General features: G+C 32.3%; 1 long non-coding RNA gene across 1 annotated transcript in view; it reads left to right on the plus strand.

The window, feature by feature from the left end:
* The window catches only part of LOC123636459, a 332,338-nt gene that overhangs the window by 34,269 nt on the left and 284,173 nt on the right, over positions 1 to 13,896 (plus strand). Inside the window, exon 2 of the long non-coding RNA XR_006734545.1 lies at positions 1,081 to 1,153. This is a non-coding gene — a long non-coding RNA (uncharacterized LOC123636459). The remainder of the gene's footprint in view (positions 1 to 1,080; positions 1,154 to 13,896) is intronic.

The raw sequence follows: 13,896 nt of genomic DNA on the forward strand, positions 1-13,896 counted from the left end.
TAACAAAGTATTAGAACATTAGCCAGTTTAGAGTCTGAAAATTGCATGTACAGCTTTCATCAATTACATGTTCAGAAGCCAAAACGGCATCTTTAAAACAGGCAAGCAGGAGGAATCTAGAAGCAAAAGCAGGTGCCTAACCTGACGACATAAGGTATGTGGAAACAGCACGTTTACTGTCTCTGCATACTTCCCTCTTTATGTGCTGATAATAAGCAAATGAACAACCGACACTGCAGTATAATTGTGCTTCTCCTCGAAGAGAACCAAGAAAGTGGGTCTTCCAAGTATTAGAAAATTGACTTTATTTTTTGAAAGCCCTGAAAAGGCTTCATGATCTTTTTGTCTCACACTTCCAAACCAGTGCCAAACTCACAATACCCACACAAAAAATGAAAGAATAAATGGCAATGTCATGTACTTCCTATAAAGCTACTATGGGAGCATGAGATTCTTAAAATTTCACACAGAATGGTTCTCTGTTCAAAGTTAAATCCATAGCCTGCAATTTATTTTTCTACTAGGATGTCAGACTGGAGACCCTGAGCAAACTTCCAGGCTAAAACAAATAGACAAGTAAGAAACCCCCAAATCTAGTCAATTTAGTACTCTCAGAGGAAAATAGAGGACAAAGTCAGCTCTCATACAATGAGGTTTTTATGTTTTTTTTTTTTTTTAATTTATGCTTTCTCAACTGCATGAGGCACAAGGAATGAGAGATAAATCCCCAAATTTGCCAAGGTAAAAATGCTAGAAGACTCCAGGAAAAAAAAAATGACAACTAAAAAACCAAAGAATATATCCCTTGACCTTTGCACTCAGTGGATGGGAAAACTAATCTCTGCTGAGAATTCCTGCACTAGGCCTGTCTCCGTGTGTTTTCAATCCAAATTCCTGCTACTCTGTTGCCTAAGAAACCTTGGTTATTTTGAGATTTTACCCTGACACAAAGTACAAACTTATACAATTGAAGCAGAAAAATAGCAGTTTATATACATAGTGTTACAGAGCTATAAGAGATCTGCCCTGAACCTGTTATTCAATTTTTCCATTCTGTTCTGTATGTATCTGCTCACATAGCTCTTGGACATTGAATGACTGACCATGTGGAAGCTCCCAACTGATTAGACCAAGGCTGAACATCTGACTCCAGGTAAGTGAAAGATATTTTTTCTCCTGAGAATTTGTGTTTATAATATGAAGATTCTGGTTGATTTCTATAGACATTGCAACTGGAAAATCATGCTGAACCAGAACCAAAGATATCTGATAGAAGCACAGCTGAAATGTAAAGAAATGCATAGGGAAAAATGCATATGTAAGTAATTAAAAAAAACCAAGAGGAGCTATAACTAAATTTTCACTTCCCACACTTAGTTCCTCTTGAGAACCCTGCATTCTTCGAGTAAATTCCTCTTTATTAGTTAAAGCAAGTTTGAGTGGATTTATAAACCTTGAAACTAAATAATCCCAACTGCAATAGGACTTTAATATTAATTAAGCTCAGCATTATTACTTTATGAATGGAGAAACTGTGACCCAAGGGAGTAAAGGAACTCTTCCAGGACAAAATGACTCAGCCATAACTGGGTTTCAGGTCACCTACTTGCAAAATATTCCATCTCCACTATCTGATATTGCTTCTTTGCTCTGGTTATTTAAGGAATTGAGACAAATTTGTAGGTTCGTTTTCATTCTACCACTGTTAAAGATATTGAGAGTTCATTTCCTATTGAAGATTGAATGAACTAAATATACAATCAGCAAAGGCTGCCTGAGGAATGTATTTTCCATAGCACATTTTTGAAGAAAGCAAAAAGCAGAATGCTGAAAACTTAGAATACAGACACTAACAAAGAGTAGGTTCCTAGTTAATAAATGATAATGCTCCACTATAGCCATCTGTGGTTAGGACGATGCACCTCAGTGAACCCACACCCGTTCATTTCACGCATCTTCACAGTGGGTAGTATGAATGGATGGTTGCAACAACAGGCGACAAAAATGTAGTCTATTAGCCATAGACCATTTTTTTTCTATGTCATGATGCAGACAAAAGTTTTTGACCTCAGCAGACCCAGTACCACAGAAAATGTAAAGATCACTCCTTCTTGCAAAGAAGTACCTACCTCAAGGTGCTCAATTTCATCCATGTAACAGCCTTAAATGAATTCATTATTACATAGTGTATTTCTGTTCTGAATTGACCACGTATTTACTGCAATGATCACATTAATTGGGTTTTTGTTGTTTTATATATACATACAAAAAAAAAACAAGTGAATTATCATATATGCATGTTCCTGTCATAAGAGTTTGCTTTCTTTGGTAGATTTTTGGAATTTAGATATGAGAGAGAACAACAAGTCAAGACTCTATTAATATAAGACTTCAATGATAAATGAAAATATAAGATTCTTATCATGATTAATGCTACCATTAATAATACAGAAGAATTATTCTCAGGAAGACTCAGATGATGCATTTATTCAATTACTCAGTAAACTTTAAGAATTAACTTTTCACCTACCCAAAACTGGCAGGAAAATCTTTATATGCATGTTGCATTTCAATACACATTAATTGAGCACATATTCCACACCAGACAATGTTGGTGATGCTGAGGAAATATCAGTAAACAAAACAGGCACAAGCCCTTGCTCTCATGAAATTTAAAGAGAGCAATTTATGTCATCCGTCTGTTGAATGCCTTCTTTGGCTTTTCATCAGATTTATAATGAACTCCAAACCCCTTAACATGGTCTAGAACTGCAATCCCCAATCCCTGGGCTGAGGAGTGGGCGATGGACTGGTACCAGTCTGGGCTTGTTAGGGACCAGGCCACAGAGCTCCACCGCACACACACACCACCACCCCTTCCATGGAAAAATTGTCTTCAATGAAACTTAGGAATCCAAGAGGCAGGATGCACAGCAGAATGTGAGTTGCCAGCAAGGGAGCGAAGCTTCATCTGTGTTTGTATTTACAGCTCCATCATTCCCATAACCACGCGATCTCCCCACCCCACCCCCATGAAAAAATCATCCTCTGTGAAACTGGCCCCTGGTGCCAAAATGGTTGGGGACCACTGGTCTAAGAAGGTCTGAGGTGATATGACAGTTGTCTAAATCTACATTTTTTTTTTTTTTTTTTACTAAACTCAGTGACTCTGTCCTTGCTGTTTCTAGATGAGCTGAGCCTTCCTCATTTTCTTTGTATTAATACTTAACTTCCCTGTGCCAATAACATTCCTTGCTTACATCTTTTTTTAAAGTTATATATTTATTTTTATTGACATATAATATATGTACATATATAGGGTACATCTGATATTCTGATACATGTATACAATGTGTAATGATCAAGTCAGAGTAATTAAGATATCCCTCACCTCAAACACTTTTCTCTGTGTTAGCAACATTCCAATTCTTCTCTTCTAGCTATTTTGAAATATGCAATAACTTATTAACTATAGTCTCCCTGCTGTACTTTCAAATACCAGGACTTATTCCTTCTATCTAACTGTATTTTTGTACCCATTAACCCAATTCTCTTTATTACCCCTTTCCCTCAACTTTTTCCAGCCTCTGGTAATTACGGTTCTACCCGCTACTTCCATGAGTTTCACTTTTTTAGCCCCCACATATGAGCACCCCGCTAACAGTGTGTAAGCACTCCCCTTTCTCCTCATCCTCACCAACATCCATTATTTTTTTGTCTTTTTGATAATAACCTTTTTAAATGGGGTAATATGGTACCTCATTGTGGTTTTGATTTGCATTTCCCTAATGATTAGCAACGTTGAAAATTTTTTCATGTATTCATTATCCATTGATATGTCGTCTTTGGGAATTGTTTAATCAGATCTTTTGCCTGTTTTTAAAATAAAAATATTTGGTTTTTCTGTTTGTTTTGTTTTGTTTTTGCTATTGAGTTATAGTTCCTTATATATTCTGGTTATTAATCCCTTGTTCAGTGCATCATTTAAAATATTATCTTTTATTCTGTAGGTTGACTCTTCACTTTGTTTATTGTTTCCTTTGTTGTATAGAAATAGTTTGATTTAATCTCATTTTTACATCTTTGTTTTTGTTGCCTATTCTTTTGAAGTCAAAGAATGTTTGCCCAGAGCAATACCCTGTAGTGTTTTCCTATTGTTTTCTTTTAGTGGTTTCATAGTTTCAGGTAAGTCTTTTATCAATTTTGAGTTGATTTTTTATATATGGTGAAAGATAAGAATCTAGTTTTATTGTCCTTCATATGGATATCTAGTATTCCCAGTAACATTTATTAAAAAGAGTATTTTTTCCACAATGCATGTTCTTGGTTCCTTTGTCAAAAATAAGTTAGCTATAAATGCATGGACTTATTTCTGGGTTCTCTATTCTGTTTCCTTGGTCTATGTGTCTGTTTTGTTGCCAGTATTATGTTGGCTTATAATTGCATTGTAGTATATAATTTGAAGTGAGGTAGTGTGATACTCCTAGCCTTGTCCTTTTTGCTCAGAATTGCTTTAGCTATTAAGGATGTTTTTTGGTTCAATATGAATTTTAGGATTGTTGTTGCTTTTTTAATTTCTCTGTAGAATGCCATTGGTGTTTTGATATGGATAACATTGAATCTGTAGATTGCTTTGAGTTGTATGGACATTTAAAAAATATTAATTCTTTCAATCCATGAGCATGGGAATATTTCCATCTTTTGTGTCCTCTTCAATTTCTTTCATCAGTGTTTTATAGGTTTTCTTGTGAACATCTTTTACTCCTTTGGTTAAATTTATTCCTAGGTACTTATATATATTTTGTAGCCATTAGAAATGTGATTGCTTTCATGATTTCTTTTTCAGATTGATCATTGTTAGTGCATAGAAATACTACTGATTTTTTTCATGTTGATGTTGTATGCTGCAACTTTACCAAATTTGTTGAACAGTTCTAGGAGTTTTTTGATGGAGTCTTTAGGTTTTCCTCTATATAAAATCATGTCATCTGCAATCAAGGATAATTTGAATTTTTGCTTTCCAACTTGGATTCCATTTATTTATTTTTTTATCTTACCTAATTGGTCTGGATAAGGCTTCCAGAACTATGTTGAATAAAAGAGTTGAAAGTGAGTATCCTTGCCATGTTCTAGATCTTACTGGAAAGGCTTTTAATTTTTTCCCATTTAGTGTGATATTATATGTGGGTTTGTCATGTTCTCCATGCTTTTGTCAAAAATAACTTAGCTATAAATGCATGGACTTATTTCTGGGTTCTCTATTTTGTTTTATTGGTCTATGTGTCAGTTTTGAGGCATGTTCCTTCTATACCTAATTTGTTGAGTTTTTAGTCATGCAGAAATGTTGAATTTTGGCAAATGCTTTTTTAACATCTACTGAAATGTCCTATGGTTTTTATCCTTGGTTCAGATGATGTGATGTATCAAGTTTATTGATTTGCATTTGTTTAATCATTCTTGGATTCCTGGGATGAAATCCACTTGATCATGGTGAATGATCTTTTTAATGTATTGTTGAATTCAGTTTGCTAGTATTTTGTTGAAGATTTTTGCATATATGTTCATTAAAAATTTTGGCTTGTAGTTTTCTTTTTTTGTTGATCCTTATCTGGATTTAGTATCAGAATAAAACTGGATTCATAGAATGAGTTTGGAAATATTCAATCCTCTTCAATTTTTTTGGAATAGTTTGGGTAGAACTGGTATTAGTTCTTCATCAAATATGTGATAGAATTTAGCAGTAAATTTATCAGGTCCCAGGCTCTTCTTTGATGGGAGACTTGTTATTATTGCTTTAATCACATTACTCATTATTGATCTGTTCAGGTTTTCTATTTCTTCATCATTCAATCTGGATAGGTTGTATGTGTCCAGGAATTTATCCATTTCTTCTAGGTTTTCCAATTTGTTGGGATATATTTGTTCATAATAGTCTCTAGTTATTTTTTTATTTCTTTGGTATCAGTTAATTCTTTTTTATCTGATTTCATTTATTTGCATCATCTCTCTTTTTTCTTAATTAGTCTAGCTAAACATTTGTTGACGTTTTTATCTTTTCAAAAAACAACTTTTCATTTTGTGGATCTTTGTGTGGTTTTAAAATTTTAGTTTAATTTATATCTGCTCTGATCTTTATTATTTCTTTCGTCTACTACTTTTAAGTTTGGTTTTTTCTTGCTTTTGTAGTTATTTAAGGTACACTGTTTGGCTGCTTACTTGAAGTCTTTCTATTTTTTTTGATGTAAACATTTATTGTTATAAACTTCCCTCTTACTACTGATTTGACTGTATTCCATGGATTTTGGTATGTTGTAATACTACTACTATTTTCATTTGTTTCGAATGAATTTTCAAATTTTCTTTATGTGTTATTTGTACAGTTTCCAATTTTCCTCTTGTTATTGATTTTTACTTTTATCCATTGTGGTCAGAAAAAATACTTGATATGATTTTGCCTTTTTTTAATTTATTGAGACTTGTTTTATGTCTTAACATATGATCTACCCTGAAGAATGTTCCATGTGCTGATAAGAAAAGTGTATGTATTTTGTAACAGATGAAATGTTTTATAAATGTCTGTTAGTTTAATTTAATCCAGAGTGCAGCTTAACTCTGATGTTTCCTTATTGATTTTCTGCCTGGATGAGCTGTTCCTTGTTGAAAATGGTGTTAAAGTCCCCTACAATTACTGTATTGAAGTCTATTTCTCCCCTTAGATGCACTAGTACTTGTTTTATATATTTGGATACTCTAGTGTTGGATGCATATATATTTACTATTATTTTGTTATTATTGTTGGTGGTGATTTTTGTTTTTTATTTCAATAGATTTAGGAGGCACAGTGTTTTTTTGTGACATGGATAAATTATATAGTTGTGAAGTCTGGGCTTTAATTTATGCATCACCCAAATACTATACATCATATGCAATAGGTATATTTCATCCCTCATCCCTCATCCCTCTCCCAGCTTCCTCTTTCTGAGTCTCTAATTTCCATTATGTAATTGTGTATGACCATGCATATCCATAGCTTAGATTCTACTTATAAGTGAAAAAAATATAGTATTTGGTTTTCTATTATTGAGTTAGCACACTTAGGATAACAGTCTCCCATTCAATTCAAATTGCTGTTTAAAATATATGATTTCATTCTTTTTAATGGATGAGTAGTATTCCATGATATGTGTGTGTGTGTGTGTGTGTGTGTGTATGCCACATTTTCTTCATCCACTAAAAAGTTGATGGGCACTTAGAATGACTTCATATCTTTGCAATTGTGAATTGTTCTGTAATAAATATACAAGTGCAGGTGCTTTTTTTATATAATGACTTCTTTTCCTTCAGGTAGGTACCCAGTAGTAGGATTGCTGGATCAAATCGTAGATCTACTTTTAGTTCACTGAGAAGTCTTCATACTGTTTTTCATAGAGGCTGTATTAATTTACCTTTTCACATATAGTGTATAAGTATCCTTTTATCACCACATCCATGCCAGCATCTATTTTTGTTTGACTTTTTAATAATGGCCATTCTGACTGGAGTAAGGTGGTATCTCATTGTGGATTTAATTTGCATTTCCCTGATAATTAGTGATTTTTAGCATTTTTTTATTGTGTTTGTTACTCATCCATATCTCTTTTTTTGAAAAATGTTTGTTCATGTCTCTTGCCCACATTTTGATGGGGTTATTTGTCTTTTTCTTGCTGCTTTGTTTTTAATTTCTTATGGATTCTAGATATTAATGCTTTGTCAGATGTTTAGTTTGTGAGTACTTTCTCCCATTCTGTAGGTTGTCTGTTTATTCTATTGGTTATTTATTTTGCTGTGCAAAAGATTTTTATTTATCTCATTTATTTATGTTTGTTTCTGTTACATTTGCTTTTGGTGTCTTCATCATAAATTCTTGGCCTAGGCCAATGTTGAGAATAGTTTTTCCTAGATTTTCTTATAGAATATTTATGGTGTGAGATTTTACATTTAAGCCTTTAATCCATCTTAAGTTAATTTTTGTACATAGTTATATCTTCTTGCTGAATTGTCCCCTTTATTATTATATAATATAATGACCTTCTTTGACACTTTTTACACTTTCTAATTTAAAGTACATTTTATCTGATATATTAATAAACATAGGTACTCCTGCTTTTTTATTTTTTCCATTTTCATGGAATATCTTTTTGCATCCCTTCTCTTTCAGTCTATGTGTTTCTTTGTAGATGAAATGAATTTCTTGTAGGCAGGATATAGTTTGGTCTTGTTTGTTTTATCCATTCAGCCACTCTTGTCTTTTAATTGGAGAATTTGTTCTGTTTACATTCAATGTTGTTATTGACAGATAAGAACTTATTGCTGCCATTTTGTTACTTTTTTAAGTTATTTTGTAATTACTCTCTTTCTCTCTGTCTTCCTTTGTGGTTGAGTTCATTTCTGTGGTATTATGCTACTTTTTATTTTTAGTGTATCTATTATAGGTTTTTATATTTTTGTTTCCATAATGCTTACAAAAAACATCCTATAGTTATAACAAGTTGGTTAAAACTGATGCTAACTTAATTTTGATTGCAAAAAGGAAAAAAAAAACTACACATTAAGTGCTTTCTCCTCTTACATTTTGAATTTTTGATGTCACAATTATATTTTTGTGCTATTTCTTTACAAGTTATTGCAGTTATTATTTTAACAGTTTTATCTTTCAGTCTCCTTAGTAATGATATAAGTGGTTTATACATCACAATTACAGTATTAATATGACAATCATGTTAGTGTCCTCTTCTTTCAGTTTGAAGAACTACCTTTAGCAATTCTTGTATGATAGGTCTGGTAGCAATAAATTCAGCTTTTATTTGTCTGGGAAAGTCTTTGGTTTTCCTCCATTTCTGAAGTATAGCTATGCTGGATATAATATACTTGGTTGGCATGCCTTTCTTACATGTTTGAAGGGCTGGCTCCTCCTGTATTACAGATTTCAGCTTAAATGTCACTGCTTAAAAGGCAACTTTTCTAATCATGCAATTACAAACAAATAAAACACAACCCACCTCCAACTTTTTCTACATGATTTTTCCCCTTCATACAGATAAAATATTGTTTGAGCTTTTTTCTTATTAATACAATATCTTCACTCTTAACATATTGCAGATTCCTTGAGACCAAATATATAAAATATGTATGTGTGTATGTGTGTGATTGTATGTGTGTTATATGCACATATATGTATATATACTTTCTTTCTTATTTACTGTTTTATCCAAACTTTAAAATAGTACCTGTCATTTATTGCGCCATCATAAAATATATTGTTAAATGTATAAATAAATTACTGAATTAATATTTACTTATGCTTTTCTTAGTGTAAAAAATAAAGCCAATTTTGTGAAGGAATTTAATTACTCATCTAACATTAATACATTGCTGAAAGTAATACAAAATGGAATTATATGTAATTCCTCTAATTGACAGACTGATAAAGAGGTGAAAAGTAAAAGAAATAGATGCAATTCTGAGTGGCTTGGAGTCAGGCAGTCTTTACTTTTTCAGCTTATAAATTGCATGATTATTAGAATTATGCCCACACATAAACAGAGTTTCTTTGTATGTAGGTATTTTGAGACATATTTAATTCAGGATTATAAATCACATAGAGGATGAGTTATGCAAATTTAGTATTCATTAGCATGTATTAAATTATCATGCCCACAATTCAAGCAAATAGAAGTCAAATGGATCAAGTTGGTAAAAGAGAAAAAGAAAAGCAATTTGCTAATAATCTCATTACTATGTTGATAAATAACCAGAAATGGATAAGTCACAGGCTGCAGGAATCTTATTACCTTCATTGTAATTCAAACAAGTAGAGGAGACCCTTATTTACAATACGTATTTGACTTTATGGATCAGCTCATGGACATCTTGCTGGTGACACTGGGCAAAATACATTTTCTCAACATAAAAATAACTCCCATTAACTATTATAAAAGTCCTATCGCCAATTAATTATTCATGTTATTAGAAAATTTAAGTAATTTATTGATGGAAATGAGAAGCAAGTAGTATATTTAAGAGTCAAACCAGCTTCAAATCCTGATTCTGCCACTTGGTAGATTTATGAGCTTATCCAATATATCTAGAGGGGCTTAATTTTCTCATAAAAAATAGAATAAATAAATTTCCAGGTAACGTGATGTAGTGAAATTCAAGATAGTGCATATAATAGGCCTGATGGATAATAAGTACAGTTGGTTCTCCATATCCATGAGTTCCACATCTGTGGAGTCAACCAATTACAGATCAAAAATATTCAGAAAACTAAAATGGATGATTGCATCTACACTGAACATATACAGACTTTTTCTTACCATTATTCCCTAAACAATACAGTATAACAACTATTTACATAGAATTTACATTGTATTAGGTATTATAAGCAATCCAGTGATAATTTGAGGTACATAGGTGAATGTGTGTATGTTATATGTGTATACTACCCCATTTTATATTAGAGGGTTGACCATTTATAGATTTTGATATCTGTAGGGGGTCCTGGATCCAATACCCTAAATAAATGAAGGGAGCACTGTACTGAGTAAATAATATTTTTCTTCCATGTCCAAATTTATTTACCTTTTGAGAACAAAATAGACCTTCAAACTTCCTGTCACTTTCATACATATTCCACCTTTCTTACTAGTCTGAAATGTTTGTCCTAAAATGCATTTTTAATCAATTCTGTTGACCAAATATTATCTACTCTGTCTTCATTGCATATAGGATTAGCTTGTATTCTTTGCTATAATAGTTAAAACTTTTATGTTGTTACCCTACCATTTATTTTTAGGTTTATACATCATTGTCAGGCTTAAAGATTTATGGTTTTCCTTTTTCAAATCTGACGACCATTAGCACATCTCTTTTTGTAGTCACTCATTTTATTGTTTGTTTTTTCCCCCATCAGTGGTTCCCATAGAGACCAGGCCCATTTAAAACTACCATTTAATACTACATTCTTCTGCTTGTAATATCTCCCTGGGATAAATAAGAAGATTTTCTCTGCTACTGTTATTTGCCTCCTTTACACATTTACAGATTTATGCTAGATGGTGGGTTTGTTCTCAGTTTCTTTATTCTGCTCAATAAATTTCTAATTTTTTTTTAAATGGAGGAGTGGAAGAATATGAAAATTGAAGTTGGAGTTGAAAAATCTGAATTTTGTTATAGTCAGCAATTTGTAGTTTATTGTGACTTGGATATGTTAGATTTTTTATATCAGTTTCATAATCTTCAAGCTATTATATAATAGTATAACAAATCAACTGTAGTGCATAAGTGAATAGAAAGCATCTATTTTGGTATCATTTTTCAGCTGTGCACTTGGTATATCCTTCTCCTTTTACATATTGAAGATTAAATTTATTCTATGTAATGATTCTTACATTTTTACACCTGACCTTATTTAAGTCTTTACTACAAATATGCCTATATCAGGTGATCTCTTTTTTTATTTTATAAACCTAAATTGACATGATAATTTTTTTCCTTGATTACCATCACATTTTTTCTTGGAGCAATTTTTTTTTCCAATGAATCAACAAGTGTTTTCAGATGGGCTGTGGATTGGATGGAAGAGTCCTCTTCCACTCATATATGTCCTGTATAATTGTATTAGATTCTCAAGGTATTTTGCAAGAGATAGCATATATTACAATAATAATGTTGATGTAAGTAATATGGCATTATAAAGCAAGAGAATGCCCAGTTCACTGCAGAATAGCTTCTTTAGCTAAAGAGGTTTCTAACCCAAGAGTGGTGGGGAAGAGGAACTTAGAGGGTTTTGATGGATCTGAGATAATCAATTATTGCTATCTAGCAAACCTTGGATGTTGTAACTATTTCTGAAGAGTTTTTAAAATAGATGTTTTAATGATTCCATTTGATGAAATGCTTGCAATCATAAGGATCTTCTGGTTCTTTAAGCAGTCTCAGTGAGGTCAAAGTGATGAGTATCTATCTCCTCTGCCTTCTACCTTTCAAAGTCCTAAAAGCAGTTTCCCTAAAGCCAGAGTAAAGACTTAGGTAATTCTTCTCTCTCGTTTTTTCTTTACTCATTAAGAAATAAATTTATTATTTATTCTTTATGGTATTCTAGAAATGAAATAAAATAGTGCTTTTCAATTCCTTGATCATAAGCCACGATAGAAAAGTCTTTCACTCAGTAATGTAGAAAAAAATCTCTCTCACACACAAAAATAAGAATTTTTAAAAATTATACCTGATTCTACAATATATGATCCATATCTATTTATTTTATTTATCAAATGATTTAATTCTTTAAATGATTGTTGTGATATACTAAGATGGTTTTCTAACCCACTGACGGGTGGCAACAAGTACTCTGAAAAATACTTAAGTAGAAAAGACCAACATAGTGGCAACCTTGGTTTTGCTGTCAGTTACAATCTGCTAGTGCCGCAAATTAACAATTGACTGTAGATGTAACTTATGTTTTTTGTGTCATGATACCAAAGAGGTGAAAATAAGAGAGAGACCAGATGGGGATGAGGAAGTTCACAGCTGAGATTTAGAAGAGACCACTTTTCCTCAGCCCAGCAACTACTTACTATGTGGTATGAGTGGGAGGGTTGGGTAGCGTGGGGGAGATGTCTGGGTTTCCAAATTCTAGGCACAGTTTTGAAACGATCATGATTTATTCTTTCACAAAAGGAATGTAGAGAATTCTTTGTGTGTTGTTTATTGCCTAATCTCTAATACCAACATTTAGGAAATAGCAATTATTTATTGCTAGGTGCTCTTCTAAACATTCGCATCTATTAACTCATTTAATTCTCACAGGTATCCTATTATATAGGTGCATTTATTATCCCTAGTTTACACAGGAAACTGAGGCAAAGAATGGTTTAATTTGACTAAATTGCAAAGTGTAAGAAATTTTAGTCATTATGGAACAAATCCCAAAGTATCTGCTAGGTAAAATTGTATTAATAATAACAATAATACATCCATAGTGCATCATTAGTAGACTATACCCTTCCAAGTTGCTGCTTGTTATTGTATGGAACACAGTGGGTTTGTAAGTAAAAGTTGTATGTGTTTCTTGTGGTAGTTAGTTCTGCAAGCATTATAGGGCAAATCCTATACACATGAATGTGGAATAATAAAGATTTTGGCACTGATATTGGTGGGAATGTGAGAAGCATATGAAACTTTTCTTTGAAAAGGAATCAAAATGTCCTGACATTATCATTAAGCACAGCTATCCGATAACAGAAAGATAAAACTGAAAGAAGGCTATATCTTATATTGATGTCTTACAAATAAAACAATATCATATACATATATAAAGTGTAAAATTATTTTTAAATGAGTTTCTCCCTAGTTCTCAATCAAGGTAGTTTTTCAGGTTTTATAATCTTTCAAAAATTTGTCAGTTTAGCTTTCAGAGTGATTAGTAAAATATCAAAACCTCTCAGGTTATTTATTATTTAGTCTCTTAAGAGAGTTCTTTCTTCTTCTTTGACCATGGACTGACCAATTGCCACCACTGATAACAGTGGTAGAGACCAAAGCACTACACTACCTCAGGATTGCCTCTGGTATAGGCAGTGTAGCCAGTAGACCTGTGTCACCCTTAAATGCACAAAGGACAAAAACAGTGTACCCAGTAGAACTTAAAGCCAGGTAAAAAGGAAAAAAATAATGAATACTCAGATCATATAGATACCAGAAAAAAAAAATTCTGGAGAAGAAAGGTGACATACTAATAAAATGGTGATCATAATGGTGATGGTGGTGATAATATTGCAATAACAATAACAACAACAAGATGCCCTTTATCCAGCTGATGAAAATTTCTGAAATTATTAAACTATTAAAATTATTAAA

The sequence above is a fragment of the Lemur catta genome, chromosome 4, assembly GCF_020740605.2.
Source record: "Lemur catta isolate mLemCat1 chromosome 4, mLemCat1.pri, whole genome shotgun sequence".
Classification (NCBI taxonomy): Eukaryota; Metazoa; Chordata; class Mammalia; order Primates; family Lemuridae; genus Lemur; species Lemur catta.